The sequence below is a fragment of the Oncorhynchus keta genome, chromosome 24, assembly GCF_023373465.1.
Source record: "Oncorhynchus keta strain PuntledgeMale-10-30-2019 chromosome 24, Oket_V2, whole genome shotgun sequence".
In the NCBI taxonomy this organism is placed as follows: domain Eukaryota; kingdom Metazoa; phylum Chordata; class Actinopteri; order Salmoniformes; family Salmonidae; genus Oncorhynchus; species Oncorhynchus keta.
Window position 1 is genome coordinate 34,831,523 of NC_068444.1, and position 23,851 is coordinate 34,855,373.

The following is a 23,851-nucleotide window of genomic DNA, read 5'->3' on the forward strand; positions in this document are numbered from 1 at the left end:
ATCTCAGATTTTGAAATTATGCTTTACAGCCAAAGCAAGACAAGTGTTTGTGTAAGTTTATCGATAGCCTAGCATAGCATTATGTCCAGCTAGCAGCAGGAAACTTGATCACAAAAATCAGACCTTTGATGATCTTAGGATGTTTTCACTGACGAGATTCCCAGTTAGACAGCAAATGTTCCTTTTGTTCCATAAAGATTATTTTTATACCCAAAATTCCTCCGTTTGTTTGCCACATTGTGTTGAGAAATCCACCGGAAATAGCAGTCACGACAACGCCGGAAAAAAAACTAATTATATCCATAATATCGACAGAAACATGGCAAACGTTTCTTTATAATCAATCCTCAAGATGTTTTTCAAATATCTATTCGATAATATATCAACTGGGACAATTGGCATTTCAGTAGGAGCGAGAGGAAAAATGACTACCTATGTCTTATATTTAAGAATCACTCTGAGAGCCATCAGCTGGCCACTTACGCAATGTAGTCGTTTACGCTCATTCTTCAACATAAAGGCATGAAACTACGTCACAATGCTATAGGCACCTTAGGGAAGCCACAGAAAAGGAATATGGTTGATATCCCTTTCAGTGGCCAATAAGGGTGCATAGGAAGACAACGGTTTCAAAACATGAGTCACTTCCTGATTTGATTTTTCTTAGGCTTTCGCCTGCAATATCAGTTCTGTTATAGTCACAGACAATATTTTGACAGTTCTGGAAACTGTTTTCTATCCTAACCTGTCAATTATATGCATATTCTAGCATCTGGTCCTGAGAAATAGGCGGTTTACTTTGGGAACGTTATTTTTCCAAAAATGAAAATAGTGCCCCCTAGTTTAAAGAGGTTAACTCAAAAGAGATCGTATAAATGCTGCTATTGGTCATGAAGCTACGCATCAAATACTCAGCCTATTTTGCATTGATAACCAAATATAATCTCAACTCAAAAAATAAACCAAACATTGTAGCCTTAGAGTCCCCTTAAACATGTATTTTGTTTAGAAGTAATAACTATGTGATCTAGTCTATTTTTAAATGGTCAAAACAGCTGCTAGCCATGTGCTTTTTCTCCCTGAGCAAGCATTTTGACATTCTATTTTTAGTTGATATGGGAGCGAATAGAGTCAAGCAGCATATCAAACTGGGAAAACTTTAGTTACACAAGTACTGTAAATGAATATTTGCCTAACATTTCATTATACATCTGATTATTTCACCTGGGGGAGATGTGGGAAGCTAAAAGGCCAGCTAGCTTGCTGTTTTGAGCTATCTAGCTAGGAAGCTGCTAGCGCTGTCGCCTAGAGCCAACTGGCAGGCACAAAACGAGGGAATGTACAAGCATCGATTATTCAAATATGTAGTTGGCATCTTTGAAATGAGAGAACAGCAGTGATAAGGTCTTCAACATGATTATTGTTTGCTTTTACCACAAATGGGAAGAGAACCACAAGAAGAATCTCTGCTATCTCCCCCTTGTAAATGTTGCTATTCAAGAATCTACGAAACATGGACCGGCGAGGGTATTATGTTACCAAAAGGTGCACCTTGCTCCAAAAAACTCCACCCAAGCACACACAGTAAATGACGGAGTTATCTGTGGATCGAACTTTATCTGTCAGTGCGTGTGCGGGCCCGTGCCTGTGTGTGTGTGTCAGCCTGTGGCTTGGTTCGGAGAGGCTCACAGGGGAGATTGACAGAGCTGTGAAAAGGAGGCCTGATGAATGACTACCCCTCTCTTTTTCTCTCCATCCCTATTTCTCCAGGAGGGAGAGAGAAAAGCAGGTCTTTCTGGCTGCCATCCACCTCCATTGTGGAGATGATTCTGCAGACCCTGTAGATGTGAATCTGTACAACAATAGTCAGGTTGATAGCAGTGTCTGGCAGGCAGAGAGAAGGCTTTAGACATTGCCTCAAGAGCATGCCACTCTTATGTACAGTCCAAGGACTGCAGGGAATAGGCCTGGTCATGTCAGACAGTCACAGTAAGTTAGAAAATAGCCTTTTAAAACTATTTCATATGGCTTAGTAGAACCCCCCCAGCTTAGACATGGGTTTTACATTTTTAAATAGGGCTACCAATCTGTCTTGGAGGGGGTATAGTCAGTAGCTATGGCAGGGCTTGGTGCTGTATGTAGTCTGTTGATACGTTGCCTTACAATATCTCACAAATAGCCTGTTCATGTGCTTGTTTACATGGCGCACGTACCACGTAGGTGTATGACAGTCCTAGTAATACCATGACAGGCCTAGTATAAAGTAATTTATTGTGTGTGTATGAAAAGGTTATTTTGTCTGTGACTGCGTGAGCTCCAAGGGAGGGTATTCAACTCCTTTTTCAAAAGCTATTCCCAATTTGTTTCTGAGGATTAAGCAATCTGGACCACTGCTGATTGGAATGCTAATGTATGCGTGTGTGCATGTGTGTTCGTGTGTGTGTGTGTGCGCGTACTGTTTACTGAGACGACAGGCGGGTGGCAGGGCAGCTGTCTCTCTCCCGTGTCTCATGTTGTGCCAGTCTCTATCATTACTGGTTTCTATAACAGGTTAAGATTTGTGGTTGGTAAGTTGTTACCTAGATATGTGTCTGGTCTAGGCAACTTCTACTCTACCTAGATCTGTGCCTTGTCTAGGCAACTTCTACTCTACCTAGATCTGTGCCTTGTCTAGGCAACTTCTACTCTACCTAGATCTGTGCCTTGTCTAGGCAACTTCTACTCTACCTAGATCTGTGCCTTGTCTAGGCAACTTCTACTCTACCTAGATCTGTGCCTTGTCTAGGCAACTTCTACTCTACCTAGATCTGTGCCTGGTCTAGGCAACTTCTACTCTACCTAGATCTGTGCCTGGTCTAGGCAACTTCTACTCTACCTAGATCTGTGCCTGATCTAGACAACTTCTACTCTACCTAGATCTTGATTATGCTGAAGCATCCTGATTAGCAGTCGTGTCATGCTCTACACAGTGGGAGACAGAGACGTGGAGGGAGGGAGGGAGGGAGGGAGGGAGGGAGGGAGGGAGGGAGGGAGGGAGGGAGGGAGGGAGGGAGGGAGGGAGGGAGGGAGGGAGGGAGGGAGGGAGGGAGGGAGGGAGGGAGGGAGGGACGGAGAGGGATTGAGTGACAGGGAGGGAGAGACAGGCAGGGAGAGACAGGCAGGGAGATATGGCGAAGGAGGGAGAGAAAGGCCCTTTATACTGATGAAAGGTCCTGACTCCCGACAGAGTGTGAGTGGTTAAGCAAATGGATTGAAGATTGAACTGATTTCTCTATAGCAGCAGCCGAGTAACCCCCGTATCTCCCCCACTTCTCCTCAGCTCTCCAAAAGCTACCCACTTAGAGACGGACGGATTGGCTGACTGGAGAGGAGGGAAGAGGAGGAGAAGACCCCTTGTGACCTGCTTACCACACACACACACCCTGTAGTCAAACTGACAATATATGACACTTGGTCATACATTTTTTGATCAAGCTGACAGAGGGTTTCAAAATCATACTTTTCCCAACCTATGTTCCACTGTTTCTACACACACTCTTCTTTAGCCAATGGGAGAGAGTATAATAGGAAGCACATCATACCCACAGGCATCTTAATCAGTGATGAACCAAGCCCTTTTTGTTACATTCTGTACAGGACTCTGTCTACACAGGCAGTATTGTCAGTTTGACAATTAACCACATCCTTTAATTCCGCATTAAAAAAAACAAATGTATACATGCTTTTCGGCTGTGGCATTTCTGAAATCTCTTGTAGGATTGTGTCTTTCCTTACCTTGATTCTTAAATTCCCCTGCCTAGATGATATTTATCCTGTCTATAAAATTCTGACGCATACCGTTTTTCTATCGCCTATCTCTTTTGCTCTCTCAAGATTGAATTAATTTCTGTCCTAATTTCTGTCCTATTTTCTAGGAGGAACAAGCTTGCCCTCTTGTGGTTCAACAAGTGATACTCATAACTCTAGTCTCTGAATGATGATTGGCCAGAGAGTCCACTCTCCAGAAGGTCCATCGTCAAGTTAAAAACTCCCAACTACATTGCAACCAATGGTTTTCTGCCACGCCATCAACTGGGCAGCAGTCAAGCAGATTGCTTTATCATATTATGGGGTTATAGCTGATATGTTAAAAACACCTATCCAGGCATTGTAAGATCTAGAAGGCGTCTGCAATTTAGTCCGGCACAACTCCACAATTAGTAATCGAGGTCTAGTTCCTGCCCATCTACGTTGCAGCAAATGTCAGATCTTACAATGTCTGAATAGGTAATAAAATATATTAGCCAACCACATCATAGTATATAGCAATCTGATGACAGAAAAATATTTGTAAGTATTGCTTTAGATTAGCAAAATTATTGAACCATTTTATTTGATTTTCTTCTTAATGTCTTTTGTAATTTATATTTAATAATAATAATTTAATAAATAATTTAGTTTAGAATAGATAGATTAAACAGGTAACACACTTAACCAAAATGGAGGTCTGGTGAAGTGACCAAACAATAATATCAAAATGTACTGAGAAATGGTACCAGTGAGGAAACAGAGTCAGCTTGTTCACAATGCTTCCTATATAAAGATGTGTACCATTATTTGTGTGTTTGTGTTCTTTACCGACTCCGCATCTCTCACTGTGCTCCACGAGATGGCGGACACAGCACATGTGAGGAGCTGCATTTCTGACGAGTATGACTGCGTACATACACTGATATGCAGGGGTTGTATTTTTTTGTGTGCGTGTGCGTGTGCGTGTGTGTGTGTGTGTGTGCGGGGGAATGTGTTTAACTATACTTCAGGGTTATAGTAGATGTGGTCTATAGTAGATGTGGTCAGGGTTATAGTAGATGTGGTCTATAGTAGATGTGGTCAGGGTTATAGTAGATGTGGTCAGGGTTATAGTAGATGTGGTCTATAGTAGATGTGGTCTATAGATGTGGTCTATAGTAGATGTGGTCTATAGTAGATGTGGTCTATAGTAGATGTGGTCAGGGTTATAGTAGATGTGGTCAGGGTTATAGTAGATGTGGTCTATAGTAGATGTGGTCAGGGTTATAGTAGATGTGGTCTATAGTAGATGTGGTCTATAGTAGATGTGGTCTATAGTAGATGTGGTCAGGGTATAGAAGTATATAGTATATAGAAGTCCCCACAAGAATAGTAAACAAACAAAAATTAGACCAACTGGCCACATTTTGTTAGTCCCCACAAGATAAAATGCTATTTCTAGGTGGTTTAGGGTTAAGGTTAGAAGTCGGTCTAGGGTTAGGAGCTAGGGTTAGTTTTAGGGTTACAGTTAGGTTTTTGGGTTAAGGTTTAGGGTTAAGGTTTGGATAAGTAATTCGTTTAGTTAGTGCAATGGTTAGGTTTAAGGATTAGGGAAAATAGCATTTTGAATGCTACTGAACTAAAGTATGTGTCCCCTCAAAGTTGGTTGTGTATGTGTTTAATAATGAGGGAAAAACAAACTTAACAATGCAATTAATGACATGTTGTGTGTCTTCTTTCTATGACATCTGTAGAGAGATGTTTCTTCAGTGATTAGAGTCATGGGAGCCTTCTCATTCTGTGGTTCTTCTTGGATGGAGAGGTTAGAGTCAGTGAAGTAGTCTCCTCATACCTGTTTGTAATGGATCAAGCAAAGCTTTAAACGTGTTGGTTTTGGGGTGTGGTTTGATGTGGGCGTCTCTTGTGTGTGTTCGCAGTTGGGAATTATTTCGCCAATTAGCTTCAGCCGGCTGGTGTGCAACAGTTTCAAAGTTAGCCTCTGAGGCTATTTAGGGTCCGTCAATAAATTACACATGGTAAATGAGACAATATTTTAATGTTGCACACCTTTTAGTTCTCGTTAAATGCTTTTTAATATTTGTACATGAATTTATACAATGTATAGTTTTATCGAGGTGTTTAAGGCACTGACGGAAACATGGATCACCACAGATAACACTGCTACTCCTACTGCTCTCTCCTCGTCCGCCCACGTGTTCTCGCACACCCGAGAGCTTCTGGTCAGCGGGGTGGTGGCACCGGGATCCTCATCTCTCCCAAGTGGTCTTTCTCTCTTTCTCCCTTACCCATCTGTCTATCGCCTCCTTTGAATTCCATGCTGTCACAGTTACCAGCCCTTTCAAGCTTAACATCCTTATCATTTATCGCCCTCCAGGTTCCCTTGGAGAGTTTATCAATGAGCTTGATGCCTTGATAAGCTCCTTTCCTGAGGACGGCTCACCTCTCACAGTTCTGGGCGACTTTAACCTCCCCACGTCTACCTTTGACTCATTCCTCTCTGCCTCCTTCTTTCCACTCCTCTCCTCTTTTGACCTCACCCTCTCACCTTCCCCCTACTCACAAGGCAGGCAATACGCTTGACCTCATCTTTACTAGATGCTGTTCTTCCACTAACATCATTGCAACTCCCCTCCAAGTCTCCGACCACTACCTTGTATCCTTTTCCCTCTCGCTCTCATCCAACACTTCCCACACTGCCCCTACTCGGATGGTATCGTGCCGTCCCAACCTTCGCTCTCTCTCCCCCGCTACTCTCTCCTCTTCCATCCTATCATCTCTTCCCTCTGCTCAAACCTTCTCCAACCTATCTCCTGATTCTGCCTCCTCAACCCTCCTCTCCTCCCTTTCTGCATCCTTTGACTCTCTATGTCCCCTATCCTCCAGGCCGGCTCGGTCCTCCCCTCCCGCTCCGTGGCTCGACGACTCATTGCGAGCTCACAGAACAGGGCTCCGGGCAGCCGAGCGGAAATGGAGGAAAACTCGCCTCCCTGCGGACCTGGCATCCTTTCACTCCCTCCTCTCTACATTTTCCTCCTCTGTCTCTGCTGCTAAAGCCACTTTCTACCATTCTAAATTCCAAGCATCTGCCTCTAACCCTAGGAAGCTCTTTGCCACCTTCTCCTCCCTCCTGAATCCTCCCCCCTCCTCCCTCTCTGCAGATGACTTCGTCAACCATTTTGAAAAGAAGGTCGACGACATCCGATCCTCGTTTGCTAAGTCAAACGACACCGCTGGTTCTGCTCACACTGCCCTACCCTATGCTCTGACCTCTTTCTCCCCTCTCTCTCCAGATGAAATCTCGCGTCTTGTGACGGCCGGCCGCCCAACAACCTGCCCGCTTGACCCTATCCCCTCCTCTCTTCTCCAGACCATTTCCGGAGACCTTCTCCCTTACCTCACCTCGCTCATCAACTCATCCCTGACCGCTGGCTACGTCCCTTCCGTCTTCAAGAGAGCGAGAGTTGCACCCCTTCTGAAAAAACCTACACTCGATCCCTCCGATGTCAACAACTACAGACCAGTATCCCTTCTCTCTTTTCTCTCCAAAACTCTTGAGCGTGCCGTCCTTGGCCAGCTCTACCGCTATCTCTCTCAGAATGACCTTCTTGATCCTAATCAGTCAGGTTTCAAGACTAGTCATTCAACTGAGACTGCTCTTCTCTGTATCACGGAGGCGCTCCGCACTGCTAAAGCTAACTCTCTCTCCTCTGCTCTCATCCTTCTAGACCTATCGGCTGCCTTCGATACTGTGAACCATCAGATCCTCCTCTCCACCCTCTCCGAGTTGGGCATCTCCGGCGCGGCCCATGCTTGGATTGCGTCCTACCTGACAGGTCGCTCCTACCAGGTGGCGTGGCGAGAATCTGTCTCCTCACCACGTGCTCTCACCACTGGTGTCCCCCAGGGCTCTGTTCTAGGCCCTCTCTTATTCTCGCTATACACCAAGTCACTTGGCTCTGTCATAACCTCACATGGTCTCTCCTATCATTGCTATGCAGACGACACACAATTCATCTTCTCCTTTCCCCCTTCTGATGACCAGGTGGCGAATCGCATCTCTGCATGTCTGGCAGACATATCAGTGTGGATGACGGATCACCACCTCAAGCTGAACCTCAGCAAGACGGAGCTCCTCTTCCTCCCGGGGGAAGGACTGCCCGTTCCATAATCTCGCCATCACGGTTGACAACTCCATTGTGTCCTCCTCCCAGAGCGCTAAGAACCTTGGCGTGATCCTGGACAACACCCTGTCATTCTCAACTAACATCAAGGCGGTGGCCCGTTCCTGTAGGTTCATGCTCTACAACATCCGCAAAGTACGACCCTGCCTCACACAGGAAGCGGCGCAGGTCCTAATCCAGGCACTTGTCATCTCCCGTCTTGATTACTGCAACTCGCTGTTGGCTGGGCTCCCTGCCTGTGCCATTAAACCCCTACAACTCATCCAGAACGCCGCAGCCCGTCTGGTGTTCAACCTTCCCAAGTTCTCTCACGTCACCCCGCTCCTCCGCTCTCTCCACTGGCTTCCAGTTGAAGTTCGCATCCGCTACAAGACCATGGTGCTTGCCTACGGAGCTGTGAGGGGAACGGCACCTCAGTACCTCCAGGCTCTGATCAGGCCCTACACCCAAACAAGGGCACTGCGTTCATCCACCTCTGGCCTGCTCGCCTCCCTACCACTGAGGAAGTACAGTTCCCGCTCAGCCCAGTCAAAACTGTTCGCTGCTCTGGCCCCCAATGGTGGAACAAACTCCCTCACGACGCCAGGACAGCGGAGTCAATCACCACCTTCCGGAGACACCTGAAACCCCACCTCTTCAAGGAATACCTAGGATAGGGTAAGTAATCCTTCTCACCCCCCTAAAAGATTTAGATGCACTATTGTAAAGTGGCTGTTCCACTGGATGTCATAAGGTGTATGCACCAATTTGTAAGTCGCTCTGGATAAGAGCGTCTGCTAAATGACTTAAATGTAATGTTAAATGTAAGTCATTGAAATTTTGAGCTATTGGAATATTAAAATAGTGTAATTTACCAACGCTCCCTAACTAGCCAAATCAAAATCAAATCCCTAACTAGTCCCATAGGGATATCCTAAATCAAGCCAAATTTACCAAATGCATTACAATTGGGTCACAAATAGCTGATTACTTGTGTACTGCCAGTTGCGGACATGTGGGCAGGATTCATACAAACCCAAACTTCATTTACATTATGATGCGGTCATGACCACGTCTCAAAAAAGTCTGTTTTGGATGAGGCTGACTTTATGACCAAAATTATTGTATTTAGACTTTAGTAGTCAATTCTGATAGTAGAATAACTGTTTTCTAAATAAGGTTTTTTTTAGGGCTCCAGAGCGGCTCAGGGGTCTAAGGCACTGCATCATTTGGCAGTAGGCTGTCATTGTAAATAATAATTTGTTCTTAACTGACTTGCCTAGTTAAATAAAGGTCAAAAAAAGACAACTACTTTACTCCTCTTGAGGAAAGGATTCAATTGTTTAAAATAAAAACTAGGTTTTTATTAGCTAAACATGAGCTAAACAACCATTTCAATATCAGAAAGTCTGTCATGCCATTTTTCTTTGGCTGGCTAACTAACTAGGATCACTTCTGCCAACTCAATCATCACGTTTGCAGACGACACAACAGTAGTAGGCCTGATTACCAACCGTGACAGGGAGGAGATGAGGGACCTGGCTGAGTGGTGCCAGGAAAATAACCTCTCCCTTAATGTCCACAAAATGAAGGAGCCGATTGTGGACTTCAGGAAACAGCGGAGGGAGTTGGTCCCTATCCACATCCACGGAACCACAGTGGAGAAGATGGAAAGCTTCAAGTTCCTCAGTGTTCACGTCACTCACAATCTGAAATGGTCCACCCACACAGACAGTCAAATGAAACTTTATTTGCCACTTGCGCCGAATACAACAACTGTAGACTTTACTGTGAAATGCTTACTTACCCTTAACCAACAGTGCAGTTCAAGAAGAAGAAAATATTTACCAAGTAGGCTAAAATAAAGTCATAATAAAAAGTAACACAATAAGAATAACAATAACTAGGCTATATACAGGGGCCACCGGTACCAAGTCAGTGTGCAGGGGTACAGATTAGTTGAGGTAATCTGTACATGTTGGTGGTGGCGAAGTGACTATGCATAGGTAACAAACAAACAGTGAGTAGCAGCAGTGTACAAAGGGGGGGGGGGGTTTATGAATTTTTCAGCAGTCTGGCTTGGGGGTAGAAGCTGTTGAGGAGCCTTTTGGTCCTAGACTTGGCGCTCCGGTACCACTTGCCATGCGATAGCAGAGGAAACAGTCTATAACTTGGGTGGCTGGAGTCTCTGACAATTTTATGGAACATTTTATGTGGTGAAGAATGTGCCTATGTATGTTATGTTGTGAATATGAATTATGCCCCTATTTCAGATTACTCTGACGTTTTTCTTATGATGTACCCAATGATTTATGAAGACTTGCTCGGTTGGTCGATGTCCTCGTTGTGGTTTTACAGGCATGTTTAATACGTCTTATTTACACACTTTATTCGCATATTAATGAAATGCATATTATTATATTTGGTAGCACTTATTTGTTTTTCCTTTGCCTCCAACCCCTTTCGATGCGTGGAACGGATGTGGGTGGGGCTAGGTCTACATAAGGGTGCAAATAAAAAAAAATAACTCACAAAAGCTCTGACGAAGGCCGTGAGGCCGGCCGAAACGTAAGCTTATTAAAGATCAGTGATACTATCAAGAGCAGTGTGCGGTTTCCTTTTTCCCTCATCTTGTCCAACTGTACACACCCGGCGCCGACAGAGATGGCCACCTCGCTTCGCGTTCCTAGGAAACTACACAGTATTTAGTTTTTATACGTGATATTTCTTACAATGGTACCCCAGGTAATCTTAGGCTTTGTTACATACAGTCGGGAGGAACTACTGGATATAACTCACCATCATTACGACCAGGAATACGACTTTCCCGAAGCGGATCCTGTGTTTTGCCCACCACCCAGGACAATGAATCGGATCCCAGCCGGTGAACCAAAACAACGACGCAATAAAAGGGGCAGACGAAGCAGTCTTCTGGTCAGGCTCCGGAGATGGGCACATCGCGCACCACTCCCGAGCATACTACTCGCCAATGTCCAGTCTCTTGAGAAAAAGGTTAATGAAATCAGAGCAAGGGTAGCATTCCAGAGAGACACAAGAGAGTAACGTTATTTGCTCCACGGAAACATGGCTCACTCGAGACACGCTATCGGAGTCGGTACAGTCAGCTGGTTTCTTCACGCATCGCGCCGACAGAAACAAGCATCTTTCTGGTAAGAAGATGGGCGGGGGGGGGGGGTGTGTGCCTTATGGTTAACAAGACATGGTGTGATCATAACAACATACAGGAACTCAAGTCCTTCTGTTCACTTGACTTAGAATTCCTCACAATCAAATGTCGACCGCATTATCTACCAGGAGAATTCTCTTCGATTATAATCACAGCCGCCCCAAGCAGACACGTGGACAGCCCTGAACGAACTTTATTTGACTCTATGTAAACTGGAAACCACATATCCTAATATAATAATATATGCCATTTAGCAGACGCTTTTATCCAAAGCAACTTACAGTCATGTGTGCATACATTCTACGTATGGGTGGTCCCGGGATCGAACCCACTACCCTGGCGTTACAAGCGCCATGCTCTACCAACTGAGCTACAGAAGGACCACCATCCTGAGGCTGCATTCATTGTAGCTGGGGATTTTAACAAGGCTAATCTGAAAACACGACTCAATAAATTCTATCAGCAATTGGATACCACGAAATTGGGGAGAAAAAGAGGTACCAGGGCTGGATTGTGCTACCAGGGCTGGTAAAACCATGGATCATTGTTGTTTTTTATTTTTTTTATTTGTTATTTTACCCCTTTTTCGTGGTATTCAATTGTTTTTAGTAGCTACTATCTTGTCTCATCTCTACAACTCCCGTACGGGCTCGGGAGAGATTAATGTTGAAAGTCACTGCTTCTTAACACAGCGTGCATCCAACCCAGAAGCCAGCAGCACCAATATGTCGGAGGAAACACCATGCACCTGGCAACCCTGGTTAGCGCGCACTGCACCCGGCCCACCACAGGAGTCGCTGGTGCCCGATGAGACAAGGATATCCCTACCGGCCAAGCCCACCGGTAGGCCAAATGTGCGTCGCCCTACGGACCTCCCGGTCATGGCCGGTTACGACAGAGCCTGGGCGCAAACCCAGAGTCTCTGGTGGTACAGCTGGTGCTGGAGTACAGCGCCATTAACCACTGCCCCACCCGGGAGGCAGGTCATTGTTATTCTAACTTCCACGACGCATATAAGGCCCTCCCTCGCCCTCTTTTTGGAAAAGCTGACCACGACTCCTTGTCGTTGCTCCCAGCCTATAGACAGAGACTTAAACAGGAAGCTCCCGCGGTCAGGTCTGTTCAAAGCTGGTCCGACGAATCTGATTCCACGCTTCAAGATTCCTTCGATCACATGGATTGGAATATGTTCCGCACTGCGTCAAACAACATTGACGAATACGCTGATTCGGTGAGCGAATTTATTAGCAAGTGCATCAGTGATGTCGTACCCACAGCAACGATTAAAACATTCCCAAACCAGAAACCACGGATTGATGGCAGCATTCACGCGAAACTGAAAGCGCGAACCACTGCTTTTAACCAGGGCAAGATCACCGGAAACATGACCGAAATCAAACAGTGTAGCTATTCCCTCCGCAAGGAAATCAAACAAGCTAAGCGTCAGTATAGAGACAAAGTAGAGTCGCAATTCAACGGCTCAGACACAAGAGGCATGTGGCAGGGTCTACAGTCAATCACGGATTAAAAAAAGAAAACCAGCCCCGTCGCGGACCAGGATGTCTTTCACCCAGACAGACTAAACAACTTCTTTGCTCGCTTTGAGGACAATACGGTGCCACTGACACAGCCCGCTACCAAAACCTGTGGACTCTCCTTCACTGCAGCTGACGTGAATAAAACATTTAAACGTGTTAACCCTCGCAAGGCTGCAGGCACAGACGGCATCCCCAGCCACGTCCTCAGAGCATGCGCAGACCAACTGGCTGGTGTGTTTACGGACATTGTTACGAATCCCTTTTGGCCCGACAGTCTAGGGGGGATGGTAATGAGACCCGTAACATAACTCATGCAAATTATAATAGTGACAAAGTAAAAGTGTGAACGAAATAACCAGGACAACTGAAATCTAGCGTCAAACTCAAGGTTTATTTGAAAACACACAGTAATGGGGGGGCAGGAAAAGGGGCTGAGCTGGACCCAAGGATAGAAACAATAAGTATTCAAAAACACCCCTAAGCTAGACTAGCCTACTTTAACAGCAGCTAACTAACTAACCAAAAACACAGTGGGTGGTCCGCCCAGTTCTAACTAGAGTATTTAACAAAGTATTCCTACGGGTAGTGTATGCCCATGGGCGACTTGTCTTGGTTTCCCCTTTTCCCACCAGCAAACAAACACCATAACCAGAAACAATACTCATAGGTGAGGACAAAGTGCTATGGAGGTGCTCAAACAATAGAGCGGTTAATACACAAAGAGAGCGTGAAACAGAGAGACCTACAGACATGGTATTTACAGAGAGATTGAGCCCTAGAGCAAACAACTGACAGGGTTTTTAAACCAAGGGAAAGGAACTGTGATAGGGTAGGAAACAGGAGGAGGTGTGTCTTCTGATTGATGATTGGATTGGTGACTGATTGGGGAGTGATGATTTTCACCTGTGAGGGGAGAAGGAGAGAAAAGAACACAGGATACACACACACAGGATACACACACAGGATACTGGTATCCGTAACAGACATATTCAATCAACCCTTATCCCAGTCTGCTTTTCCCACATGCTTCAAGAGGGCCACCATTGATCCTGTTCCCAAGAAAGATAAGGTAACTGAGCTAAATGACTACTGCACTGTAGCACTCACTTCCATCATCATGAAGTGCTTTGAGAGACTAGTCAAGGACCATACCACCTCCACCCTACCTGACACCCTAGACACACAAATAGGTCCATGGACGACGCAATCGCAACACACTGCCCTAACCCATCTGGACAAGAGGAATACCTATGTGAGAATGCTGTTCATTGGACATGCACGCCTCCAACTCAATCATCAAGTTTGCAGACGACACTACAGTGGTAGGCTTGATTACCAACAACGACGAGATGGCCTACAGAGAGGAGGTGAGGGCCCTTGGAGTGCCTCACACTTAACATCAACAAAACAAAGGAGATGATCGTGGACTTCAGGAAACAGCAGAGGGAGCACCCCCCTATTCACATCGACAGGACACTAGTGGAGAGGGTAGTAAGTTTTAAGTTCCTCTGCGTACACATCATGGACAAACTGAATTGGTCCACCAACGCAGCAGCGCCTCTTCAACCTCAGGAGGCTGAAGAAATTCGGCGTCACCAACATAACTCACAAACCGCCTGGTAAGGCAACTGCTCCGCCCACAACCGTAAGGCTCTCCAGAGGGTAGTGAGGTCTGCACAACGCATCACCGAGGGCAAACTACCTGCCCTCCAGGACACCTACACCACCCGATGTCACAGGAAGGCCTTAAAGATCATCAAGGACAACAACCACTCGAGCCACTGCCTGTTCACCCCTTTATCATCCAGAAGGTGAGGTCAGTACAGGGGCATCAAAGCAGGGACCGAGAGACTGAAAAACAGCTTCTATCTCAAGGCCATCAGACTGTTAAACAGCCACCACTAACATTAAGTGGCTGCTGCCAACATACTGACTCAAGTCCAGCCACTTTAATAATGGAAATTTATGGAAATGTATGGAAAAAATGTATCACAAGCCACTTTAAACAATGCCAATTAATATAATGTTTAAACACCCTACATTAGTAATTTCATATGTATATGTACAGTGGGGAGAACAAGTATTTGACACACTGACAATTTTGCAGGTTTTCCTTCTTACAAAGCATGTAGAGGTCTGTAATTTTTTATCTTGAACTTGCTTGCCTATTGTCCTGTAGCCCATCCCAGAGCCTTGTGCAGGTCTACAATTTAACCCTGATGCCCTTACACAGCTCTCTGGTCTTGGCCATTGTGGAGAGGTTGGAGTCTGTTTGATTGAATGTGTGGACAGGTGTCTTTTATACAGGTAATGAGTTCAAACAGGTGCAGTTAATACAGGTAATGAGTGGAGAACAGGAGGGCTTCTTAAAGAAAAACTAACAGGTCTGTGAGAGACGGAATTCTTATTGGTTGGTGGTGATCAAATACTTATGTCATGCAATAAAATGCTAATTAATTACTTAAAAATCATGCAATGTGATTTCCTGGATTTTTGTTTTAGATTCCGTCTCTCACAGTTGAAGTGTACCTATGATAAAAAGTTACAGACCTCTACATGCTTTGTAAGTAAGAACACCTGCAAAATTGGCAGTGTATCAAATACTTGTTCTCCCCACTGTACTAAATAATATACTGTACATGTGAAATTAGTTTACAATGGACCATTTTCATACACCTGTCTCAGAACAGGGGCATGGGGCATGGGGGGAAAAATACATTAGCTATTTATGCACTTAAATAGCGTATGGAGGATGCTTTTGGTTCATTTTCATTCCAGCCAGATGGGTTACTCCTGTTCTAAATCGAAGCAATCTGCTTAATAGGAAAGTTAATAAATAGTAGGCCCAGCTTGTAGACAGCTGATGGTATCCTCCTCTTTTAACATAGTACATCAAAACTCTGCTTTCTCACGCAATTGCGTAGCCTATACAAATGTTGCACAACATGGGCTCTCATGAAGTGTTTGATTAGATTTTCCATCACATTTGTATTGATATCAGAGTGATTAGAGGGACAATAGCGTGCAGAGTACCAGGCAATTAGCAAGTCTGGTAGGCTACTAATGACCTCCAGCAGCATCGGAGCTTGGAGAAGCCTAATTACTGTGACTAAATGGTCACGTGGAATTTGCTGCCATCATGACTCGTGACCGCCTGCGTGGCGATAATACAGTATAGGTAACATCCATAGGTGCAACTGCAACAGCAGAAAGTCGGACACTAATGCGGTTTTCCAACATCAAAGGTCAGATCAATAGGGCAGTGTTGCCATTGTTAATATACGTTTCTTTCTCTCGGTCTCCAACCAACATATTACACACTCACAAGCTGAAATCTGTGAACATTGTACAATCATATATATAGAGACAGACTTAAATATCGCATTAATTTGTATATATCCACTGTTGAGACAAAGTTGGTTCCTGTTTCAGTCATGTCTCGATCACGTTCGTGTGGGTCAAAAAAAAAAAACACTTAATGGTTGGTTGACAATAGAGCCTCCCAAAATGGAGGCCTTGGCTGCAGGATGAAATTGGTGAAGAGCAACTGCAGTCATAACTTCTCACCAACTGCACCATGCAGCCAACGCTTGGCTAGTGAGAGGCTCTATTTGACATCCAGTCATTAGGGTGTTCTTGGTTGACCCACGCAAACGTGACCAAAGACGTGACCGAAAAAGGAACCAACTTTGCCACGATTCAAAAGCTAGAGTCACAACAAGGTATTGGGTGGCAGCGTAGCCTAGTGGTTAGAGTGTTGGGCTAGTAACCGGAAGGTTGCAAGTTCAAATCCCCGAGCTGACAAGGTACAAATCTGTCCTTCTGCCCCTGAACAGGCAGTTAACCCACTGTTCCTAAGCTGTCATTGAAAATAAGAATTTGTTCTTAACTGACTTGCCTAGTTAAATAAAGGTTAAAAAAAATACAAATGAAAGTGATATTTGAGACCTCTAAACCAGTGTTACTTACTAATTTGTACTTTGAGTTGAGACAATCATTCAGAGGGCCGCACAGATATTTAATTTGTTGTACCTTTTCTTCCAATATTATCAATTGAGAGCAAATTCAGAGCAATACAGCACATCACAAATATATACATACACACATCAAATAGGCTACATCACATGTACAGTGGGGCAAAAAAGTATTTACTCAGCCACCAATTGTTCAACTATGACAGACAAAATGAGGAAACAAATCCAGAAAATCACATTGCAAAAAGTATAAAAGACACCTGTCCACAACCTCAAACAGTCACACTCCAAACTCCACTATGGCCAAGACCAAAAAGCTGTCAAAGGACACCAGAAACAAAATCGTAGACCTGCACCAGGCTGGGAAGACTGAATCTGCAATAGGTAAGCATCTTGGTTTGAAGAAATCAACTGTGGGAGCAATTATTAGGAAATGGAAGACATACAAGACCACTGATAATCTCCCTCGATCTGGGGCTCCACGCCAGATCTCACCCCGTGGGGTCAAAATGATCACAAGAACGGTGAGCAAAAATCCCAGAACCACACAGGGGGACCTAGTGAATGACCTGCAGGGAGCTGGGACCAAAGTAACAAAGCCTACCATCAGTAACACACTACGCCGCCAGGGACTCCTGCAGTGCCAGACGTGTCCCCCTGCTTAAGCCAGTAAGTCCAAGCCTGTCTGAAGTTTGCTAGAGAGCATTTGGATGATCCAGAAGAAGATTGGGAGAACGTCATCTGGTCAGATGAAACCAAAATATAACTTTTTGGTAAAAACTCAACTCGTCGTGTTTGGAGGACAAAGAATGCTGAGTTGCATCCAAAGAACACCATACCTACTGTGAAGCATAGGGGTGGAAACATCATGCTTTGGGGCTGTTTTTCTGCAAAGGGACCAGGACACAGGACGATCCGTGTAAAGGAAAGAATGAATGGGGCCATGTATCGTGAAATTTTGAGTGAAAACCTCCTTCCATCAGCAAGGGCATTGAAGATGAAACATGGCTGGGTCTTTCAGCATGACAATGATCGCAAACACACCGCCCGGGCAACGAAGGAGTGGCTTCGTAAGAAGCATTTCAAGGTCCTGGTGTGGCCTAGCCAGTCTCCAGATCTCAATAGAAAATCTTTGTTTAAAGTCTGTGTTGCCCAGCAACAGCCCCAAAACATCACTGCTCTAGAGGAGATCTGCAAGGAGGAATGGGCCAAAATACCAGCAACAGTGTGTGAAAACCTTGTGAAGACTTACAGAAAATGTTTGACCTTTGTCATTGCCAACAAAGGGTATATAAGAAAGTACTGAGATAAACTTTTGTTATTGACCAAATACTTATTTTCCACCATAATTTGCAAATAAATTCATAAAAAATCCTACAATGTGATTTTCTGGATTTTTTTTCTCATTTTGTCTGTCATAGTTGAAGTGTACCTATGATGAAAATTACAGGCCTCTCTCATATTTTTAAGGGGGAGAACTTGCACAATTGGTGGCTGACTAAATACTTTTTTTGCCCCACTGTATAAGACCCATATTAAGGGTTACATCTGTAGTTGGATGAGCGAAAATGTCCTTTCTGCTCCTTGACTGAATTAATTCTAAATGTATTGTCTGTTGTTGCTATCCTTGTGAGGCAATCCAGGTGTGTATTGGTCAGCCTGTTTCTCTGTTTTTGTTTCACAATCTTCATTGTTGTGTCCCTTCTCCTTCCCTTGCATGTTTGGGGCACTGTCAGTGCACACAGATGCCGGATTTGTCCAGTCAATAGTGTTATCAACAGAAAATGTAGCAAGGACTTTCAGAATATCTTCTCCTAGTGTTTGTCCCTGAAGGGGCAGTAAAAAAAAGTTAATCTCTTCATGACTCGTTTTGAGGGAAGTGGACCACACACATAATTGGGCAATGTCACTTACATCCGTGCTTCTGTCAAGCACAATACTAAATCACGGTGCCACGGATATGTCAGCATTTAGTTGGCTACTATGCATCTTGTTATGGTCGAGTCTGAGAGTTGCAGTACCTTAATTTGCTTTAAAATAGCTTCCTTGTTGGGGAAATCAGCAAAAAAAAAATCGGCTGAGGCCAAAAAAACATTCTTTGACAATCTACGCATTTGTGAAGGCCTTCTTGTTTCTTGCGAGTATCCAAGAAATTATCCAAGAAATCTCAAATTTAAACATAAAAAAATGTAACCTTCATTTAACTAGGCAAGTGAGTTAAGAAATAATCTTATTTATAATGACAGCCTACACTGGCCAAACCGAGACAATGCTGGACCAATTGTGCACTGCTCTGTGGGACTACCAATCACGACTGGTTGTGATACAGCCTGGATTCGAACCAGGGTGTCTGTAGTGACGCTTCTAGCTCTGAGACACAATGTCTTAGACCGCTGTGCCACTCAGGAGCCCATCTGGCTCCGTGGCCTTGTGAATGTTAATCTGTTTAAAGGTCTGACTCACATAGGCTACGGAGAGCGAGATCACAGTCCTCCAGAACAGCTGGTGCTCTCATGCATGGTTCAGTGTTGCTTGCCTCGAAGCGAGGATAGCAGGCATTTAGCTCGTGTGGTAGGCTTGCGTCTCTGGGCAGCTCACGGCTCAGTTTCCCTGTATAATCTGTCCTAGTTGCAAGCCCTGCCACATCCAATGAGCTTCAGAGCCAGCATAGTAGGAGTCGATCTTAGTCCTGTATTGGCGAATTTTGCCCTTTGTGATGGCTCGTCGGAAGTCATGTCGGGTTTTCTTATAAGTGTCCGGATTAGAATCCCACTCCTTGAAATCAGCCACTCTAGCCTTTAGCTCAGTGTGGATATCGTCCGTAATCCATGGCTTCTGGTTGGGATATGTGCGCATGGTCACTCTGGGGACGACATCTTCGATGCACTTATTAATGAAGCCGTTGACTGATGTGGAAAACTCCTCAATGGCATCCTAGGTTCACCAACTGATAACAGGTATTGTGTAAAGAGGGTCTGTCAGGGCGCTGCTACTGGGAGGCAGAGTGGGGGGGGGGATTCAGTTAATATTGGCATGGCCTATAAAGGGATGGAAAGGTAGGGAGCTGGTTTGGATGCTGGCATTGGCTACAATGCCTTGTCCTGGAAGGTGCACTGCATCTTGAACACAGTCACTGTCTGGCATAATAACAAGAGCACTGTAATTCCTGATAAATTCCCATCAAAGAAAGTAGGGGTGTATCTGAACTGGTGGGAAGGCACTCTGTCCTTTTATAATATAGACTCCTCTGACACACTTTTCTCAGTCTTCTCTTTGCGTTCCTTGTGTATCTCTGCACATCCCTGTGGTTATTCTCTGTTGTTTGTTCAGGTTTTAATGGGGAAACTTTTCTCATTGGTTTATATTAGCTTTTTCTTTGTGATTGGGTTGGTGTCGAGTCGAGACTGTGTACTTAAACTGTTATGAAAGGTAACACAAAAACAGGCCAAATGATAACACCACAACTCTGCCCCTCTATCTCCACCCCCATCCTCTCTCTGTCTCTCTCTCTCTCTCTGTCTGTCTGTCTGTCTGTCTTTCTCTCCCTCCCGCCATCTCTCTCCCTCATTCCGTCCATCTCGCTTTAATTACTTGTCTTGTTGTTTCTGCTCCAGGCTTCCTGAGATCTGGGATCCGTCTGTTAATCTCCACCAGCCTTATTACAGTCAGAGCTGCTTTAATATTTAATGGGATGAATTGAGGCCCATGGAATTAGACACAAGTATTTCAGACTGTTTGTGTGGCCAGGATTGGACCAGTTCAAACTGTAGCATCTGCACATACATCAGATACACATACACTTGCATGCACACACAGAGACACACACTCAAGAAAGCATGCAAGTAAACACACACACCCTGCTTTGACTGAGCTGTGAATATTCACCTAGCCACAGAAAGTGTGTAATGAACTCTACCCCAGACTTCCTCTCGGCACAAGAAGTTGGAAGTTTTGGGCTCTGAGATATTACATTTAATAATGTGTGGGACATTTTGCATCACTGACTCCAATCTGAGAACTCAAATGTGAGAATGAATTAATTATTCCACTTTGCAAATGAATCCATTAAAAGTTAATGCACTTGTTGCCTACAACAGATACAACACAATGTAATTACATTGTTATTTTATTGAGCTGCATTTCTCATGACATTTTTAATTACAGAATGGAGTAGACTAAGATGAGATAGAACAGCTGGTACACAGCGACAGTACCAGCTTTACATAGTCAACTACTGGGTCTATACACGCAAGCACACACAAGCATGCACATACACACAATTACACAATTACACACACACACACGCACACATGCACACATGCAAACACACAGGGGGGAGGTCTCAGTGTTTGAGACTAATTGTATTGATGGATTGCTCCAAAGGGGATGGCTCCTTTTCTCCATGTCGCTACCAAATATACCATCTGACACACACACACACCTTGACTCACACACAGATAGACAGTGTAGTCCTGACTGACGTCAGCTGTAATGCCGCTGTCACTGGTGAACAACGTGCTGCACCACGGATGACACTTTATGTCACTTCATGACACTTTATGTCAATGGCAACAGAGGCTTAGAAATGCCAATTCATGTTTCTGTCAATGGGGTTGTGAGATGTAACAAGGGGCCTACAGCACAGTACTGTATCAGTAGTAATACCTCTCACTTCTACAGGTTGTTTTTGTTGTCTGTGTTTTTGGACTGTTGACACAATTTTCTCAGCCCAAACTCCAGTGGATTATGTGCTGTGCAGCCGCATGGCGTGGCATTTCATTTCCACACCATTTCCAACCGTTCACTATGGGCAACATAATACCTGCTACCACCTACTGTAGCAGGGCATTGGGGATGGGGTTGAGGATGGGATTATTAAAACTCCAGCTATGGTTTTGGTTTCACTTTTGCACAATTTGACTGAAACACGCCATAATTAAAACAGCAACACACTCCATCATCTACAGACATCACCACAGACAGCACCACACTCCATAACTAAAAAAGGCAAGGCACTGTCGCCTGCAGTTATGGCAAATGTCTACATTTGCTTTGGAAGTTGCATTGTATTTTATATGTAAAGCACCCAGATTTAGAGCATGTAGTTGGGTTAAACCACAGAAGTGGGATTGTGGCTTTGACGCCACCTGTGGTTTCTCCTCCAACACGGGCCTATCAGGAATAGATATACACTACCGGTCAAAAGTTTTAGAACACCTACTCATTTAAGGGTTTTTCTTTATATTTGCTATTTTCTACATTGTAGATTGATAGTGAAGACATCAAAACTGTGAAGTAACACATATGGAATGATGTAGTAACCAAATAAGTGTTAAATAAATCAAAATGGATTGTATATTTGAGAATCTTCAAATAGCCACCTTTTGCCTTGATGACAGCGTTGCAAACTCTTGGCATTCTGTCAACCAGCATTCTGTCAATTAAAACAGGTGTGCCTTCTTAAAATGTTATTTGTGGAATTTCTTTCCTTCTTAATGCGTTTGAAACAATCAGTTGTGTTGTGACAAGGAAGGGGAGGTACACAGAATATAGCCCTATTTGGTAAAAGACAGCTCAAATAAGCAAAGACAAATGACAGTCCATCATTACTTTAAGACAAAGACAGTCGCAGAAACCATCAAGCGCTATGATGAAACTGGCTCTCATGAGGACCGCCACAGGAATAGTAGACCCAGAGTTACCACTGCTGCAGAGGATACGTTCATTAGAGTTACCAGCCTCAGAAATTACAGCCCAAATAAATTCTTTACGGAGTTCAAGTAACAGACACATCTCAACTATTCAGAGGAAACTGTGTGAATCAGGCCTTCGTGGTCGAATTGCTGCAAAGAAACCACTACTAAAGGATACCAATAAGAAGAAGAGACTTGCTTGGGCCAAGAAACACGAGCAATGGACATTAGACCGGTGGGAATTTGTCCATTGGTTTGGAGTCCAAATTAGAGATTTTTGGTTCCAACCGCCATGTCTTTGTGAGACGCAGTTTGGGTGAACGGATGGCCTCCGCATATGTATTTCCCCCCACAGTAAACAATGGAGGAGGTGTTATGGTGTAGGGTGCTTGGCTGGTGACACTGTCTGTGATTTATTTAGAATTCAAGGCACACTTAACCAGCATGGCTACCACAGCAATACGCCATCCCATCTGATTTGGTCTTATTGGGACTATCATTTGCTTTTCAACAGGACAATGACCCAACACACCTCCAGGCTATGTACGGGCTATTTTACCGAGAAGGCATCAGATGACCTGGCCTCTACAATCCCCGACCTCAACCAAATTGAGATGGTTTGGGATGAGTTGGACTGCAGAGTGAAGGAAAAGCAGCCAACAAGTGCTCATTATGTGTGGGAAATCCTTCAAGACTGTTGGAAAGCATTCCAGGTGAAGCTGGTTGAGAGAATGCCAAGAGTGTTTAAAGCTGTCATCAAGGCAAAGGATGGCTATTTGAATAATCTCAAATATAAAATATATTTTGATTTGTTTAACACTTTTTTGGTTACACAATCATTCCATATGTGTTATTTCATAGAGTCTCCACTGTTATAATGATAAAGAAAAACCCTTGAATGAGTAGGTGTTCTAAAACTTTTGACCGTTTTTTGTAAGACAAACGTTAACCAGACAGGAAGATGAGTTTATTTATATCCACAGATGTCACTGAGCTTAATAATGTTGCTTTCATATCTGACTTGTTCCTTTGTATCATAACCAAACAGCTACCGTCTTCTTCTGCTCTCATCTACAGATTACACATACGCGCATATCCATTTCCTCACACAAATATATACACACACACACACTTCAGCTTCCCAGCAGAAACAGTTCGGAACAGTTTGTGCATACACTATGATGATATTTTGTGACGTTTTTGATTGTTGGAGTCTTCAAGGTTTTTTTTGGGCTGTTCGTGCACACAATTTCTTTTGTTGTTGAGGCAAGCTGAAGTTACCCCTTTGTCAGTAATTGGTCAACAGTAGGGATTCTTCAACAAAGTTGTTGTTGTCATTCAATGAGCGATGTGAAGGTCTTCTAAGGGAGCATGCGAGCACACTCATTCGGTTCGCCTAGCAGAGTTCAGCTAGGCACCAGCCAAACTGTTCAGCTAGGCACCAGCCAAACTGAAGCATGCTGACGCCTTTAGCTGTGACCATCTGTCCCAACCTATTTCACCGTCTCAG